The sequence below is a fragment of the Giraffa tippelskirchi genome, chromosome 5 (assembly GCF_054371585.1).
Source record: "Giraffa tippelskirchi isolate mGirTip1 chromosome 5, T2T-mGirTip1v1.2.pri, whole genome shotgun sequence".
Taxonomy (NCBI): Eukaryota; Metazoa; Chordata; class Mammalia; order Artiodactyla; family Giraffidae; genus Giraffa; species Giraffa tippelskirchi.
In genome coordinates, this window is record NC_137279.1 from 29517028 (window position 1) to 29536318 (window position 19291).

The window sequence follows — 19291 nt, forward strand, 5'->3', positions numbered from 1 at the left end:
CACACACACACACACACACCCTAACATACACTCTAACACACACACATACATACACACATTATCACACACACAAATCCTGACATACACAGACACCCTAACACACACACATAGCTTAACACACACACACACCCTAACACACACACACACACACACACTAACATACACCCTAACACACACACACACACACTAACATACACCCTAACACACACAAAGACACACACACCCTAACACACACACACTGTAACATATACCCTAACACACACAAAGACACATATACTCGAACACACACATACCCGAAGACACACACGTACACTAACACACACACACCCTCTAACACACACACACACATACACACTATTGCCTGTTTCTCTGGAGGACCTGACTAACACAGACTGCATGGAAAATGTTTATGACTTTAGTGCAACTTGCTTTCTGCTCAAAATGCCCCCACTGGCAAGTGTGTCCCACCATCAGGGATGCCAGGGACGACCCCAGGAGAGCCGTGGGCCTGAGCTGGGCAGAGCCAGCATCCAGGCTCTGCTGAACCCAGGCTTGGAGGTCAGAGCATGTGCTCAGCAGCTGGGGTCCCTCTTCTGATCGCCAGCTCCCTGCTCACCGCTTGCTGCCAACCTGCTTCACTTGGCACTTTGGCCGCATCTTAGCTGTGGGCATTGTGGACATGTGGCCTGTGTGCCTCCATGGGCCAGGCTCCTCCCATTTGTGCTCAGACCCCTGAGTCTGCAGAGGCACCTGTGTCTGAGGGTGACACGTGCAGGAAGTGATGTCTGGTCACTGAGGACTCCAGGGAGGGGCTGGACCTCAGCCATCAGGCGCCTCCCAGCTGTCTACGCCCCAAGCTCCCGATAACAGGGACACAAACCTCACAGCACGTGGTCCAGCCCCTTTGGCGGGACATAGGAAACCAACTCGCTTTTCTGAATGCAGGTGGATAAGAGGCAGGTGTCAAGGTTTCAGAACACAGAACAAACATAATTTCTGGAACAAAACCACAGCTAAGCCCAGGTTTGGGGGAAATCACTGCACTGTTCTTGAGAGTGACCAGCGAACGTGCCTTGCCATGGGCCTGGAGAGCATGAGCCGAGCGACCTTTGGCTGGTGGGTCTGTAGTGACTCAGCTGGGCTGCGATTCTGGCCCCAACACTCGTGAGGACCCAGTGGCCCCTGACCCTGAGACCTGGTCCTCTCGCCTGTCACCTCCTGGGTCTTGGGGATTCTCCGGATTGTATGGGTGTGTGTTGCAGGCTGAGGGGGGGACACACATGCAGATGCACATTTACACACATGCACACATATGAGAGATATACATGTGCACAATTGTGTGAGGCATACAACCCACATACACACATGTGTGCACACACAGATACACATGCACACACGTGTAACTACAAACATACAGAGACACATGCACACAGGTGTGCACACACCAAATGAGCCCCCACAACAACCAGCTCCATGTCCTAGTCTCCAGGACTCCACCCAGATCCCGAGAGGGCCATTCCTTGCCATGCAAATAAAGTGCCTTAGACTTTCAGGCTTGATGCATGTGACCAGCCAGTGACAGTGAAGACACAGACTCCTTGGCCTGAACCACCCTGCAGAAGCAGGGTTCCCTGGACAAGCCCAGAGCAGGGCGGGAGCTGTGGGCCCCCCTGCATTGGGGCAGCACATGGCATCACCAAGCACATGCACGAGGTCTCCCTCCCATCTGAACTGGAGCACATCATGGGGATCTGGGGGGCCAGCAGGTCAGGGATGCCCAGGGTGGCAGGACCCCTAGCCTGGACACCCACAGAGGAACAGCGGGAACTAGTACGCAGACCCAGCCACATGTTCCCACCTGGCTTCTGCCCCATGTCTGGTGGCCCTGGGAGGGGCAGTCATGGGGAGTGTGCTGACTTGGGTCAGGGCAGGAGATGGTTGCCAGGGAGTCCCGGTGCTTGCTCTGCAGACCTGCTTTGAGGGTGGAGGGATTGAGGGGCTGGGGCCAGAACGTGGGGTGGGGGCTTCTCTGGTGGGGAACTCAGACTCATGGTTCACAAACCAGCCCCAGCAGCCAAGCCAGGAAGAAGCATATCGGGAATGGTAAGTATGGCCCTGCTTTGTGCTTGAATCTGGTTTCCAGTAGAGCTGCGTAGAGTAAGAGTTCTCTTCTCATGATGGGTGTTGGGGGTGCAACACCCATCATGAGGGTGAAAGTTGCTCCTGGCCCCCTGGGGTGCTGCTTTGGCTTCTGGCCCGAGGACCTGAAGCAGAGGGTCCCAACCCGTCTCCCCACGTCCCTCCCAGAGAGCGTCTTCTGTGGGGCTTGATCATGGCAATTAGCAGGGGGCTGAGGCATGGATGAGCAGGGGCTCCCGGAGACCAGAGCCATGAGGGTACTGTTGGGCTGCTCCTCACATCTCACTGCTCCAACCAGCCTTCCAGAAGCCACATATGAAGACAGAAGATAAACCCCCGCCCAACTCTGTGTGATGATGACTCTGGGACCCAGGGTGTCCTGCTGTCCCGTGGGCCCTCTTCTTCTCACCCCATCCAGTCGGTCCCCTCTCCACTGGAAGCACATGTTCAGATAGAGTCTGAAATGACTCCAGAATTTCTGCTAGGGTTTACACAAGACCAAAATCACTCTTTCTGCAAGGATCACACACTGCTTTTATTCTAAATGCTTCTCTCTGTCCTGGGTGTCAGGAAACCTCCAGTTCTTAAAGCTTTGGCTGGAGGACAGAGGCTATTTCATGGGACAAAGCCAAGGGGACAGATGCAGCCTGGTCCACTTCCAGTGTTGGTGTCCAAATGAGGGGCTTCACCTCTGGAGGGACCCCTGCCTGGGGTGTTGAGGTTGGGGAGCTGATGTGTCTCTGGAGGGGTCACAGAAGGGTCATGGAAAGGTGATGGGATTCTCTGCCCACCGATGAGCTGCTAGAATCGGACGTGTCCCCCAATAAGAGACATATTTTGAGGGCCAAAATGTGCTGTGGGAGTTTCAGAGATGCCTGGAGGGGAAACACAGGGAGAGATGGGAGTCACACCGTTGGTATCCTGGGGGCAGTACTGCTGAAGGCCTGTGAGGGGACCACTGGCTGTAGGGTGGGGGGGTCTTCCATGGTCTGTCAGAGAAACCTTGGACTTAGGGCAGCCTGGTTGGGCACCTGCAGCCAGGGAGGTGATGTTTAGGCTCTTGGGGGACCTGACCCCTGGTTGGGATGCCTGAGGCTGTGAGAGAAGGCACAGCCCCCAGCAGCCCTGGGTCTCAGCAAGACCACATCCAGGGGCCTCTTCCTGGGGTGGGAGGATGGGCAGGATGGGAACCCAGGCCCATGGCAGAGCAGGGAGGCCCTCCCCCACACCCAGGACTCCCTCCTTGACTGGACTCTTCTGGGCCTTGGCTGTGGCCTGCCGAGCCCAGGTTTAGTAGCATCCCCTCATTCTGGATGCTTAACCAAGCTCCTCTTGGAAGCTCCCACCCACTGCCCTGTCCACCCGCCCATAGCCTCCAGATCCTGCTGCCCTTGCTGTGCTGTGCCAGCCCTGCCCTGGAGCCTTGCCCACAGTGTGTGGGGGGCACAGAAACCTTGTCCAGCTGACAAGTATCAGGCGCAATTTCTCTGTGACACCCCCAGACCCCAGACCTGGTTTGAGCATCTCAGCAGAGGAGCCGGGCCCCTTGGGGTCTCCTGGCTCACCCTGAAGGGCCAGAGTCCAGTGTGTGGTAGGGCTTCTCACAGTCTCTACTCCCTGATGCACCCTTTCTGGGGACTGGCCCTCACTCAGCCCCTCATCATTCTGTTTGCAGCTCACATGAAGGCTGACCCACAAGGCAGTGACAGCGGAGCTGAGCCCAGAGCAAAAAGCAGAAGGAAACAAATGAAGGGTGTGGGAAGAGCATGTGCAAAGGGTCTGAGGCAGAGGGAATCACCCTGAGTCTCACTTGGTTCCCCTTCTTGCTGCACAGCCTGCCCAGCATCTGAGCCTTGGTGCCCCTCCTCAGTCCTGTGTCCTCCCATGGCCCTGCCCCCTGAGACCCTGGGGTCTCTTCACTGTCCCTGTTGACCCTACTTTCCTTACCTGCCCGGGTGACTGAGAGCAGCTGAGAATCAGGTGTGGGGTCGGCCAGCAGCCTTGTGTCCAATGCTAACTGGCTCTGAGACCTCAGGCAGGTCATCTGGTTGCTCTGTGACTCTGCCTCCCCATCTATGAAGGCATAGAAAATCTAGAAATTGTGGGAACCTGCTGAGAGACAGACTGAGGGCACATGAGGACAAACACAGAAGCCCATGTCACTGCCAGTCACACTGAGGTTCTCAGGTCCTTCTGCACCTGTCAGAACTGCCCCAGTGAGGGCCAGTTTGATTCCCAGTTACCAGGGCTTGGGGGTGGGGTGTCTCACGGTCTGAGCCCCCTGCCCCTACCCCTTCCCTCATGCTCAAAGTCTGGACAAGTCAGGAGCCAGGGCCCTGGGCTCTGTTCCCCAGAGAAGTCAGGGCTGAAGCCAGGGGACGTGGACTGGGAGGGGCCCAAGGGAAAGCTGGCACCTGCTGAGACACACTGCGACAGACTGGTCCCTTTGGCACTTCACCTACTGCTAAAACCTGTGAGCCCAGAGGAGGCATTTCCAGCCCCAGGGAAGGCGGGGGGCTCTTTTCAGGGCTTTGTGCTGCACATGGTGTGTGCACATGTGTATGCACTGTGTGTTTAACTTACTCCTGCCCTGTTGGTTTCACAGGGCTTCACGTACTTTTCAGTCACTGGCATATGTTTAAAGATCTATTCGCCTGGCAGCACCGACCCCCAGACTGCTGTCTCCGGCAATTCAGTGGTTTTCCTCCCTGCTCCCCGCAGAGGGTACCCATGTCCCCCTGAGACAGACACCCCCAGTGCCCTGTGTGGAACTGGGAACAGGTCTCCGGAGCGGATGACAGATGATAGAATAGTTTCACTAAGCTCTGCCCAATTCTGCTCTGGACACATCCACTTATAGGATAAGGGTCCCTATCCCAACACTCTCTCCCTGCTGGGTATTATTTGACATTCAAATTTCTGCAAATTGGTTGTCTGGGAGGTGGAAAACCTTTTTTAAAGTTTACATCTGTCTGATTACTATTGAGTCTGAAAAATCTCCATGCAAGTGTTGGCCACTAAAGTTTCCCCCTGTGTGGATTCTTTCAGCAGTAGCCTGTCCTTTACAGTCTGAATTAATCACTCAGTCATTTTAGCTGTAGCTTCTCCATGCCATGAACTTTCCCCACCATGTTCTTCACTAGACAGATATCTTTATCTATTTTGCCAAGGAATTAATGCTTTCAAATTGTGGTGCTAGAGAAGATTCTTGAGAGTCCCTTGGAGAACAAGGAGATCAAACCAGTCAACCTAAAGGAAATTAACCCTGAATATTCATTGGAAGGACTGATGCTGAAGCTGAGGTACCAATACTTTGGCCATGAATGCGAAGAGCCGACTCATTGGAAATGACTCTGATGCTGGGAAAGATTGAGGGCTAAAGGAGAAAGAGCAACAGAGGATGAAATTGTTAGATAGCATCACCGAATCAATGGACATGAATTTGAGCAAACTCCGGGAGATAGTGAAGGACAGGGAAGCTTGGCAAGCTGCAGTTCATGGGGTTGCAAAGAATCGGACACAGCTGAGCGACTGAGCAACAACAAATTTTTATTTCATATCTGTTTAAATCTCCAATTACAATGAAGCCAAATCTCTCAATTTCCAGCTACAAGGAAAGAATTTCCAGCTACAAGGTCTAATGTAAGAATTTATTACTGCCCCCCAGATGACAAAGATATCACCCTCACATTTCCTTCCATTAATAAAACTGATATAGTTTTATCATTCACATCCAGGCCTTGATCCAACAAAAGAGCATATGTGCAGGTTCCCCGCCCCCCCTACAGAGGGAGTCTGTTTTCCAAATGCACCTAGGCCACTGTCTGTCCCTTCTTCAGAAATGAGACCCATGGCCACCTACACCTCTTTCTGAGCTCTGTTCTCCATGCCACACTCACACCATGATCTCTTTCACTGGCTTTATTCCTGTAGTTTTGCAGCGGTCTAGTTTAGTGGGCTTTCCAGGTGGTGCTAGTGGTGAAGAACCCGCCTGCCAATGCAAGTTAGATGTAAGAGACTTGGGTTCAATCTCTGGGTCAGGAAGATCCCCTGGAGGAGTGCATGGCCACCCACTCCAGTATTCTTGCCTGGGGAATCCCATGGACAAAGAAGTCTTATGGGTTACAGTCCGTGGAGTCGCAAAGAGTTGGACACGACTGAAGCGACTTAGCACACACAGTGTTTAGTAGCCTTGCTCTTTTTTTCAAAAATGTCTTAGCTGTTTTCAGCCACAACCTTGTTGGAATAAATTAATGAGATCCTCTGAACACACTGATGAGATTTTGATTGGAATTGAATCGACTCTAAAGACAAAACAAAGAACTGCTGTCCCTACAATGTTGAGTTGTCCCATCCATCTCGCTTCTAGTCATCATGTTTCGTGCTTTTTAATAGAGATCGAGCATTTCCCTGAAAAGTCTTGTGAATTCTTTATTAGACTAATGCCTAGGTACTGGGGAGACTTGCTTCTACTGTGAATGGCATCTTATTTTTTATTGCTTTTTCCGATTAATTGCTGTCAATGTAGAGGAATGCTCTGAGTTAATCTCTAATCTGGGATCTTACTGAGTTCACTTTTTATTTTGTTGTCGTTGATGTTGTTTGTCTTAAGTTATTAAGAATTGTTATTATGAGTGACCACTATATAATCATTCTTGTTTTTCTTTTTTTGTTGTTATTCTATTTTGTTCTTATGAATAACAGTAAGTCAATTCCTTCCTTTCATTCTTGATGCCTTATTTCTTGTTTGCTTATGATTGAGGTGTGAGGACCTTGAACAGTCATGGAGGGGCAGAGAGGATTCCAAAGTCTGTGACATGAGAAACCTGCTCTAGGTTATTTGAAGACCACTAAGTTAAGAAAGCTTCTTCTTATTCCTAGTTTTTTGAGCAGCTTTAGAAAGACCTGAAATGCTAAAACTTCATCACATGCTCTTTCTGCACCTGTTAACTTTTCCTTAGGGCCTTAATGTGAATTGATCAATTTCCTGAGTTTAAATCATCTTTGCATTCCTGGAAGAGATAAACCATATTTGATCATGATTTATCCTTCCCAATATTTTAGTATAAATATTTTCAAATATATAAAAAAGTTGAATTTACCATTGAACATCTATACACCTGCCGTTGAGATTAATATATAACTAATAAAATATACTCACATTGTATACCATTTACATTGATATTTTGCTGAATGTCCTTTATTACATAGCTATTCATCTGTCTTTCCCTCTATCCATCTAATAATTCATTTTATGTTTTGATACATTTCAAGGTAAGTTGCAATCCTCAGCTCACTTTCCCCTAAATATTTCAGCAGGTATATCCTTAACTTGTCATGGACACGACTTAGTGACTAAACCACCACCATCCATAACTTGAGTTCAATATTTCTGAAGGGTCTTTTTTATTTCTTTTGTAGTAAAATTTATAAGTGACTTTGCCAAATGCACTCACCTCTGTGTGTGACCCAAATACAGGAGGTGCAGAACAGTCACCCCCAAAATCTCCCTCACATTCCTATCCAGCTGGCCTCCCCAGAGGTAAGCAGAGCTCTGATTTTTTCACCCTAATTAGTTTTCTTGCTCCAGAACTTCACATAAACTGAGTTACGTGGTAGGTACCCTTTTTTGTCTGGCTTCTTTAGTGGACATGACGGTTTTTGGGTTTGCTGTGTCTTTGGGTGGATCAGCAGTTCAACTGATTTCATGGTTTTAAGGAGAGTTTGATCTTCCCACTGATGGGCACATGAAATGTTTCTGGCTTTTTGACATTATCATTAGAATTGCTATGAGCATTCTTATGTTGAGTCATTTTCTGGACACGTTTTCATTTCTGTTGGGTAAACATCTTAAAGTGGAATTTCTGGGTCATGGGGTAATTATATGTTTAGATTTATAAGAAACCACCAGATCTTTCCCCCAAACACCCACCAGCACTGTTGGGAGTTCCAGCTACTCTACAGTCTCACTGGCATTTGGGGTTCAGTCTTTCAAAATTCAGGCACTCTGGTGTGTGTGTATTTTAAAACACATGGTTGGATCCAGGGAGCCAATATTTTATTCAAGATTTTCCTGTCTGTGTGTAAAAAGATTCTAAGACCTTTACTTCCTTCCCTTTTGTTGTCCTGATCCAGATTTAGCACCAAACTGACACCTGTCTCTTAAAATGAAACAGGTTGCTTTACCCCTTGTATTATTTTTTAGAAAAATGTATGTAAGAATTATTTGTCCCTTGAAAGAACTCATCTGTAAACTGTCTTGGCGTAACGCTCTTTTTTTGAGAAGGGTAAGGACTTTGATTCCCATTTTTGATTTAAGTTTTCTGTTTCTTCAGAGGAAAGGATTGGCACTTTGTATTTTTCCAGAAACTTGCCCAGCTGATCTCAAAGTCTTCCTTAAATCCCTTGCCTAATAACTCAACTGGGCATAAAGATAGACCTGGGGACTCACTAGGTGCCAGAAGATCAGGGGTAACTGCTCCCCAAGACCAGTGTGGCTCAGGGGAGGGCAGGAGGCCTCAAGAAGGAGGTGAGTCTGGGGTGGGCTCTGAGCTCCAGGACCCTGAGAGCCTCCCAATGCTTTGCCCTCTCCCCAGCCTTGGAGGAGCTGAAGGGGTGAGCCGTTTTCCCTCAAGGAAATCCAGAAAGACACCTGCATTCTATAGCTCTGAGGTCTGTGTGAATTCCCAAAAGGCTCCTCAGGGGCCTTGCCTGGAGAATAGTTATGGCAATACTTGCCTCATGAGTGTGCAGGGAACAGGTGTGAATCGCAGTACCTCCCTCAGGCATGTACACAGGTCAAGGTAGATTGTGGTACATGTCTCACATGTGTGCACGGGACAGAGTAGATTGTGATAGCTGCCTCAGGTGTATATTGGGGACAAGATAGATTCAGTGAGAGGAAGGTGAAAACACACCTCACAGCAGGTGTGTATTTCACAAAGATTCATTTCCTGCCTTCCTCCCTCAGGAAATACAGTGGTAGTGAGGTTCTGAAGGTTTTCATTACTATTTTTAAAGTGCGAAGGACTAAGTCTCTGGTAACATGATTTGACACTATGTGACCCTGAGTGGGAGGTCCCTGGAGCTTCATGAAAGTGAAAGTGAAAGTCGCTCAGTCGTGTCTGACTCTTTGCGACCCCATGCACTATACAGTCCATGGATTCTCCAGGCTAGAATACTGGAGTGGGTAGCCTTTCCCTTCTCCAGGGGATCTTCCCTACCCAGGAATCAAATCAGGGCCTCCTGCATTGCAGGCAGATTGTTTACCAACTGAGCTATGAGGCAAGCCCCTGGAGCTCCTTGTGTGTCCAGTCACTTCAGTTGTGTCCGACTCTCTGCGACCCTATGGACCATAGTCCGCCAGGCTCCTCTGTCCATGGGATTCTCCAGGCAAGAATACTGGAGTGGGTTGCCATTTCCTTCTCCGGTGATAAAGTATGAAGTGAGTGAAGTGAAGTCGCTCAGTCGTGTCCGACTCTTTTCGACCCCATGGCCAGTAGCTACCAGGCTCCTCTGTCCATGGGATTTTCTAGGCAAGAGTACTGGAGTGGGTTGCCATTTCCTTCTCTACTGGAGCTCCATGGTGCTCGTCAAAATGTACCACCTGCCCAGACAGGTGTGAGGCACTCTGTTTGAGTTTGTAATGAGTGTATGATTCCTCTTGCTCAGCTCACAATCTGGAGAGAGTTTCCAGGCTGCAGGGCAGGGCAGGGAATCAAAACAGAGCTCAGAGTTCCTGGTGAGCTGAGAGATGGGTCTTGAGTGTCCCACATTCTCACGATTGATGAAATTCAAGTGAAGGTATAGATAAGTCAATAGCATTGTGTCAAGTTGATATTCCCGGCTTGCACAACAGTGTCAGGGTGAGGTACAGTGTTAACACAGGACAGGATGAACAAAGAGTATATTGAAACTCTGTGTGCTATTTTGCAACTTCTTGAAACATGAAATAAAATACAGCTTTATTTTTAATTACCAGACATGAAAAGAAGTGGGAATATATGCCTCATGACCAAGAGAAAAATCAATAACTAAGAATAGACATACATTTGACAAAAATGATAGAAACACAATAAATGAGCACTAAAGAGACTAGTATAAGTATAACCTATGTCATCAAAAAGGCAGAGGAAAATACAAACATGATGAGGAGAAAATAGAAGAGATAGAAAAGACCCAAAATGAGCTTCTAGAGGTGAAAAAGTACATTATCTGAAATGGAAAAACACACTAAATGGGATTAAGACCAGATTAGATGCTGTAGAAATTTTTTCAAAAAAGAAAAAAAGATCAATGGGATCTTTTAGGAGAGCAATAGAAATTATCCAAAGTTAGATACAGAAAAAAATGACTGAAAAAATGAAGATAGCAACAGTGATCAGTGAGGTAATAAGAGCAGTCAAACACATGTGTCATCAGCATCTCTGACAGGGAGGAAGGAGATGAAGGACAGGAAAGTATCTGGAGAAATCACTCCTGAAAATACTAAAAGTTTGATTAAAAACAGTAACAGCACTATGAACTCACAGATCCAAGGATCTCAATGAATCCCAAGTGAAAACAAAACAAACAAACCCAAAGCAAAAAAGCCCACAAAACAAACAAATAAACAGAAGTCCCTGCAAAAAAAAACAAATACAAGAAGAAAATCATACCAAGAATATAATAACCAAATTGTTAAGGAGATAAAGGGAAAATCTCACAAGCAGCCAGAGAATAAGATATATTGTGTACAGATGAGCAAAGATAGGTACATAAATATATTTCTCACCAGAAACCATGCAAACCAGAAAACAATGAACAGACTCTTTAAAGTCTGAAGGAAAAAACTCTCAACCTCGAATTCTGCACCCAGTAGAAATATCTCTCAAATGAAGGCAAAATAAATAATATTTCAGTTGAAATTAAGAGAGGAGAATTTATGATCAGTATACCAGCACCATAATAGCTATTAAATTATATTCTTCACACAAAAGGAAAATGATGGCAGATATAAATATGAACCCATGCAAAGAAAGAATATTAGAAGTGATAACTATGTGGGTAGATAAAAGAGTGCTTAATTTAAATTTTTAAAAATTTTAAACATAATTTCTTAGGAGAAAACAGTAACAATATATTAAAAGTTTTATAAGTGACATTTTTGATAATAGTACAAAGGACAAAGGACAAAAAAGGGGAAATGGAGGTGCACATTGTAAAGTTTTTACACTATATGTGAAGTGGTATAACACTCTTTGAAAGCATCTTGGTAAGTTAAAGATGTGTATTGTAAACTCTAGAGCTGTCACTAAAAAGAAAAGGTAGTGCTAATAAGCTAATATTGTAGGTAAAATGGATATTTGAAAACATTCATTTAATTCAAGAGGGCAGTAAAATAAGAACAAAAAAAGAGAAATATGTGAAAACAAATAGTAGGATAGTACATTTAAACCCAGGCATATATGTATATAACCACATTAAATGTAAATGGCCTGTACCTTCCAATTAAAAGGAAGAAATTGTAAGACTGGATTTAAAAAGATCAAAATCCAACTATATGCTGTCTACAAGAAACTCATTTTAAATACAAAAAACATAGATAAGTTAAAAGTAAAATTGTGGAAAAAGATACACCATGTGAACACCAACCAAAAGAAAGCAGGGGCTGCTATATTAACATCAATAAAGGTTTATTTCAGAATAAGAAATACTATCATGGATAAGGAATTACATGTCATAATAATAAAGGAATCAGTATACTTCCCTTATATTTCTTCTGAGTTTTGCTTTATGTAACCTTGTTTCTTAATTGTTAGGCACCTGATGATGTATGATGTCTATCTTCTTTGCAAACTGTACCTTTTATCATTAAAAATATTCATCTTAAAAAAATAAATAAAATAGAAGGTGGTCAAAAAATAGTAAAGGAATCAGTTCTTGAAGAGGATACAGTGATCCCAAATGTGTCTGCACCCAACGATAGCAAAATACAAGTTTTTCCCATGTGCACATGAGAGTGTCACTCAGAGAGGCCATATTCTGAGTCCTAAAACAAGTTCAAATATGCTTTAAAAGGATTAAAATCATGCAACGTATGTTTTCTGACTACAGGAGAATTAAACTAGAAGTCAGTAATAGACAATCTGGAAATCCCTAAATACTTGGAAACTAGCCAGCACACTTCTAAATAACTCATGGGTCAGAAAATAAATCACAAAAAGATTAGAAAATGTTTTAAACTGAATAAAAATGAAAACACAATATTTTTAAATTATGGGATGCAGCTAGGTAGTTCTTGGAGGAAAACTTTATAACATTAAATTCTTAAATTAGAAAAGAAGAAAAATTTCAAGTTAATAATCTAAGATCCCTCTGTAAGAACTATAAAATGAGGAAAATTTAAATCCAAAGTAAGCAGAAGGAAATAATATTAATAAAGCTAAAAGAGAAAAATAAGTGAAATAGAAAACAGAAAGCAATAAGAATCAATAAAACCAAAATCTGTTCTTGAAAAGTATTATTGATAAACCTTTAAACAAAATTATCAGGAAGAAAAAAGAAAAGACAAAAATGACCAATGCCTGAAATAAAAGAGGGGACATCACTATCAAGCCTACAGACACTAAAAGAATAATAAAGGAATGCTACGAGCAACTTTGTGCCAATACATTTGAAAACTGAGATGAAAAGTGTAAATTTCTCAAAAAACTCAGACTACTAAAGTTCTCTTAAGAAAAAATAGGTGCAGCTAACATATTTATCTATATACAAAATCTAAAGGACACTACAAAAAACCTACAAGAACTGATAAGTGAGTTTAGCAAGATCACAATGTACAAAAGGTCAATGTACAACAATTAATTGAACTTTTACATGCTAGCAATGAACATTTGGAAATTTAATTTTTTTAAATTATAATAGGATAAAAATGATGCTTTTAGCAATCAGTTTAACCAAAGGGGGAAAAAAAAGTGTGCTTGAGGCTCATGCACTGAAAACTACCAAATATCACTTAAATTAATTTTAAAAGATCTAAAGAAATAGAGAGATATACCATGTTTATGGATTGGAAGACCCAGTATTGTTAGAATGACATTTTTCCTGAAATTGATCTACAGATTCAAAGAAATAACTGTTAAAAAAAAAAAAAAAAACCAGAGTGATTTCTTATAGAAACTGACAAGCTAGTTTTAAAGCTAATGAGGAAACACAATGCACCTAAAGTAAGCTAATAATTTTGTAAAAGAAGAAAAAATTTGGAAGGCTCGTATGGTATCTCAAAGCTTATTATAAACCTAGAGGAGTCATGACCATGTGGTATTGATGAAAGGATGGGCAAATAGATCAATGGAACAGAGAGTTCATAAACAGACTCTTACATATTTGGTCAATTAATTTTTGGCAAGGTTGCCAAGGCAATTCAGTGGGAAAACTATAGACATTTCAACAAATGATGCTGTAACAACCAGACACTCATAGGCAAAGAAATGAACTTCAACCCTTACCACACACAAAAACAAATTCAAACTGGATCCCAGATCTAAACAGAATTAAAACTATAAAACTATTAGAGAAGACACAGTAGAAAATTTTGGTAGCCTTGGATCGGACAAAGATTTTCTAAAACAGAAACAAAAGTACAAATTATGACAAATTTTTAAAAAATTTTATTGAAATGTAGTTGATTTACAATGCTGTGTTAGCTTCTGCTGTAAAGCAAAGTGACACATATATGTAATGTGTTATATATTATGTATTTATTATATGTCATATATATACATATAACTACATGTGTGTACAGTTATACATATATGTAATTCTTTCACTTTTAAATTTTAATTTACTAAAATTAAGACTTTTGTTCTTCAAAAGACACTGTTGAGAAAATGAAAGTTCACGTCAGTTCCTGAGAAAATATGTCCACAAGTCACGTGTCTGCAGAGGAGGCATTGGATGATAAAATATCTGGGGTAACAGGTGAAAATGCTCCTGCCCAAGGTCCCTGGACACTCAGGGGCTGCGCTGGCACCAAAACCAGGTATTTTGACCCAGCTGAGTTGAAGGTTCTGATGTTGTATTAGTGTTAGTCGCTTAACCATGTCCGACTCTTCGCAACCCCATGGACAGTAGCCAACCAAGCTCCTCTGTCCGTGGAATTCTCTGGGCAAGAATACTGGAGTGGGTTGCCATTCCCTTCTCCAGGGGGTCTTTCTGACCCGGGAATCAAACCCAGGTCTCCTGAATTGCAGGCAGATTCTTTACCACTGAGCCACCTGGGAAGCCCTTAAGCACAATCTAATCTTTTAGTGAATTTTCATTTTCCAAGTGTCCAAGCCTCTCACCGTGTGCGTTCATCGGCCAGAGGATTCCTAGCTGGGCTGGGCTGCCCTCTCTCTTGGCTTCATTCTTCCCAGTGGGCAAGGTCCCAGTCATCACCAGGACAAAGTGGGCAGGCGAACCCAGGATCCCTCCCTCCCCAACCTGAGTAAGGTGGTCGGCCAGTCTGCCAGCATGTGGACCCCAGCATGCTGGATCCCTGTCCTCCTGGGCTCCCAATGCCACCCACCAAGAGTGCCTCCAGGAGCTGGGGTTGCTCCCCTGGCTGCACAGGGCTGGCTTGAGTGGCCACTGGACCAGCGCTTGAGGTGCCTTTGGAAGAAATCCACCTTGGGGGCAGTGTGGTTATTCTGGCAGAATCTGGAGAAAAAAATAACGTTGCCTTTATAAATGAGTCAGCTGACCATTTTACAATTCTTCTCCAAACCGACGAAGCCATTTTCACAACATAAAATGAGCAAAAAATGTAATTATTTCAAGGTGTCCTTTACCTCGAACTCATTGGAGGTTCACAGCTTAGGGGTTTTTAAAAATACATATATTTAAAGCAAATATTATTGCAAATGACTACTCTGTAATTTGGATTAATTGCTTTTGGTTTTTTCTGGAAATAAAATCTTTAAGGCAAACCCATAAAAGCCCTGGAGCCCAGGCGGCTGTTCCTTGCAGAATCTGGTTTACAGGGAGCTTGGGGCCGCCCTCGGGGGACCTCAGTGAGTCATGGAGTCTCCTCTTGGGCCAAAGACCCTGGAGGAGGCTTGCCAAGCCCTGCAGAGCCCATAGCCAAGGATGACCCCGGCCCAAGAGGGCAGCCTATGAACCTCAGGGAGGGTCCAGGAAAAGCCAGCCAGGTTCATCACGACCCCCTCTGCAGGGTGATGTCAGAATCCCAGCCAGGCCTTGCTGGGTCAGCTTCAGGGACACACAAGGGGCTGGGAAGAGCTGAGCCTAGGCTGTGCCAGGTTGTCGTATGAAACACATGGCTGTGAGTTGGGCAGGAGGAGGGTGTGAAGGAAAGGGGACAGATGGGAGAATCTGGCACCACAGGGCACCTCCTCTGGGGCTTCCTGCCCTCTTTGTAGCAAGCTAGACTTGAGGCTTTGCCAACCCAGGAGTTCATCACAGGGAGAGGTCTCAGCAAGGCTGTGGTGTGTGTGTGTGTGTGTGTGTGTGTGTGTGTGTGTGTGTGTGTGATGCGGGTGTTCATTTTTGGAGGGGGCTGAACACGCATGTGTGATGCTGCAGGAGCACCAGGGAGACAATGATGGAGCAGGGGCCACTCAGAGATCTCTGGAGACCCTCAAGAGCAGTGTCAGCAGATCTGGGGAAGAGGGCAGAGTGTCTGAAAGGGGTGGGGCAGGAGTGTCACACGACTGCCACTAACCTGGTCCCTTCAAGCCCATCACCTTATTTATTCTGAGTAGCTTCCTAGGTGGCTCAGTGGTAAAAGGAATCTGCCTGCCAATGCAGAAGATGCAGGAAACGCCTGTTCGATTCCTGGGTCAGAAAGATCCCCTAGAGGAGGACATGGCAACCCACTCCAGTATTCTTGCCTAGAGAATTCCATGGACAGAAGAGCCTGGTGGTCTACAGTCCATGGGCTCACAAAGAGTCAGATACAACTGAGCACAAGTGCACAGGAGCAACCTTGAGGTGGGCAACGTCTTTCCTTCCCTGAGTATTGTATCCAGGGTGTCGTAGCCAGGAAGGGCAGATGAGGGAGTTGTGCTTCCTCTAGGTGCTGCGGAGGGAGAGGAGAAGGGGCAGGTCCTGGGCCCTGGAGGGTTCTATCCCTGGGCCAACAGCAGACACAAGACACAGGTACCTCCTGCTTGTTAAGATGAAATTTGCTACTGCAGGCAGCTGGACAGGGAGGACAGAGGTCTGGGGCTCTGGACCAGCTCGGGTGCCTTTGTGACCTTGAACAATTTCTATCCCACCACCTGCTAGGCCTCAGTTTACCCAGTTCATTCTCAGTGTCATCATGAAATGCAATTTCCTTCTTTCATTGGACAGGGGATTTATCCATCCATCCATCTGCCCATCCATCCATTCTTCATGCATCCTCCCACCCATCCGTAAATCCATCCTCTAAGTAAATATCCACCCATCCATCCATCCATCCATTCACCATCCAGCCATTCTTCATGCACCCATTCATTCCCCCATCAGTAAATCCATCCTCCATGTATATATCCATTCATCCACCCATCCAGCTATCCATCCATCCATCCATCCATCCAAAACTATTAGTCATCTCTCCCGTGTCACACTGTCTGTCAGGCCCTGGAGAACATAGGGAAATAAAACAGGTGAGAAGCCCCCACATGAATGATACCCTGAGAATTGCATGGGGAGATAGAAGTTTGAGGACCAGGCGGGAGGTATGTGCAGTAGGAGTGCAGGTGAGAGATGGGGCAGCCTGGCAGAGGTGGCAGCAGAGGGTTCACATAGCAGGAGGTGAAAATGAACGGAAAATAGCTGCCCTTGTTGTTGGGGAGTCATGTCTATGTCCAGGGCCACGCCTGGGGGCCCCACCAGAATGCCCCTCACATCTTGCCCATGGCCTTCTCCTGGCTGGCAGCCCCAAGGTCCTCATGTGCCCACAAGCAGGGGCATGGGAGGAGCCAGCACCACCTGCGATGGTGCAGGAGGAGGGAGGGAAATGGCCCTCCTGGTGGCCCCAGACCTGAAGGGAACCAGGTGTGTTCTGGCCCCTGTGGGGCCCCCAGCCCCCTGTCTTGGAGAAGGTGTGGGAGAACCGGGTGCATGGGGCGCAGAGGGCAGTGAAGGAGCATCAGACAAGCCCACTGAGGGGGGCAGGATGACCCATTCCGCTGCAGGGAGGGGAAGGCCACCCACCACATCCTCCACTTCTGGGGCTCAATGCGAGGCAGCCTGCCTCTGTGTGTTTCTTCATATGGGTCTCTTCTGACCACGCAGTCCCACAGGGGCTTCTGCTGGAGCCCCTTCTCTGACCAGGGGTGGGGTGTCAGTCTGTGACACCCTCCCACGGGGGCCCAGCTGTTCCTGGGCTCAGGAAGAACCCAGGTAGGTCCTGAGACAACGAGACAAGAGGCAAGTTCCACTGGGCTGGAGAAGGTCAGGAGGGCTTCCTGGAGGAGATGGCTCTGCAGTTCTGGTAAACTCCCCTCTTGCGGTGCCCCCTGTGTCTGTGTCACAGGGAGGGCAACCCTGGTTGAATGGAGCATCTGGAGCTCTCTGGGTGGGTCTGTGCAGAGCCCACCCCAGTGTGGGGTGGCTATGAAGTGTGGGCCCTCAAAGACTGAGCTGCTTCAGCCACAAGGCCTTTTCCCCAGGGGTCCCTGCCTGTGTTTACAAAGCCCCTCTTTACCCCTCAGGCTTGCTGCCTATGGCTCCGACTGTGATGCCCACATCTTGAATCTCAGGTGAATCTCATTCTGTCAGTTGTAAACATCTCAATGCCTGATGTCCAGAAGGAGCCTCGCCTGAGGTCTTCCAAGGGTCTGTTCTTTCAGGGGAGGCTGGGGTCCAGGGTGTGGCCTTCCTTCCCTGGAGGATGCTGAGGCTGAGGGCCTGGCCTGGGGTCGAGAGAGTGGGGAAGGGTACTGATTCCTACCCATCCAGGGGTCTCCCTGGGTGGAGAAGTTAGGAGCCCTTGGGCTGTGCCCCCAGCTCTGGCTAGCATGGCCATCTCAGGGACAGATCAGAACCAATTTTAAGTGGTGGGTGGAGGCCAGTTGCTGCCCTCAAGCCCTCAGCAAACAATCCTTGATTTCCTGTTCCCTGCAGAATTCTGCCTCATCCCCTGTGTCCTCCTGGGGACCAGGATGAGAAGGACCTGACCTGAGAGCCGCTGGAGCCCTCAGCACCCCTCAGGGTCAAGCGCCAGGTGGAAAGAGAAAAAAGCCTCAAGTATGAGGTGAAGCTGTCCACTGGTGTCAAGGTTGGGAACTTCTGGGGAGGGGTCCACCCATACCCACTGGGGACAGCGGCAAATCAGATCAGACTCCGTGCAGCCTCCTGGAGCTCAGAGTCAGGAGGGAGAAGACAGACGGGCATGATGGAGTGTTTGCATCCCCAAAGATAACCCCAAAGAGGCCTGTAAGTCCCTCCCTGTGCTGAGGAGAGAAAGCAATACCACCCCCCAAGAGAGATGCTGAAGAAGAACATTGTTGGAAGCAGCTCGGGGAGTTAGAAACAACCCAAGTGTCCATCCACAGCCTGATGGGTGACTGAGGTGTGTACAGCACACTCTGGGGTGTCAGGCATCCTGACAAGGAAGGAGATCCTGGCACCTGTTACAACAGGATGAGCCTTGAGGACACTGTGCTCAGTGAAAAAGCCAGACACCAGAGGACAGATATTGCCTGGTGCCACTCATGGAGTTCCCCACAAGAGTCAAATCCCTGGACAGAAAGGAGAAGCAGGGGGCCCAGGGGCTGAGGGAAGCGGGGAGTGAGTGAAAGTCGCTCAGTTGTGTCCGACTCTTTGCAACCCCACGGACTATAGAGTCCATGGAATTCTCCAGGCCAGAATACTGGGGTGGGTAGCCTTTCTCTTCTCCAGGGGATCTTCCCAACCCAGGGATCAAACCCAGGTCTCCCACATTGCAGGCAGATTCTTTACCAGCTGAGCCACAAGGGAAGCCCAAGAATACTGGGGTGGGAAGCCTATCTCTTCTCCAGCAGATCTTCCCGACCCAGGAGTCAAAGCGAGGTCTCCTGAATTGTAGGCAGATTCTTTACCAACTGAGCTATGAGGGAAGCTATGGGGGAAAGGGAGACCAAGTGTTTAATGGGGACAAAACTTCAGTTTGGGAAGATAAGAAAGCTCTGGAGACAGATGG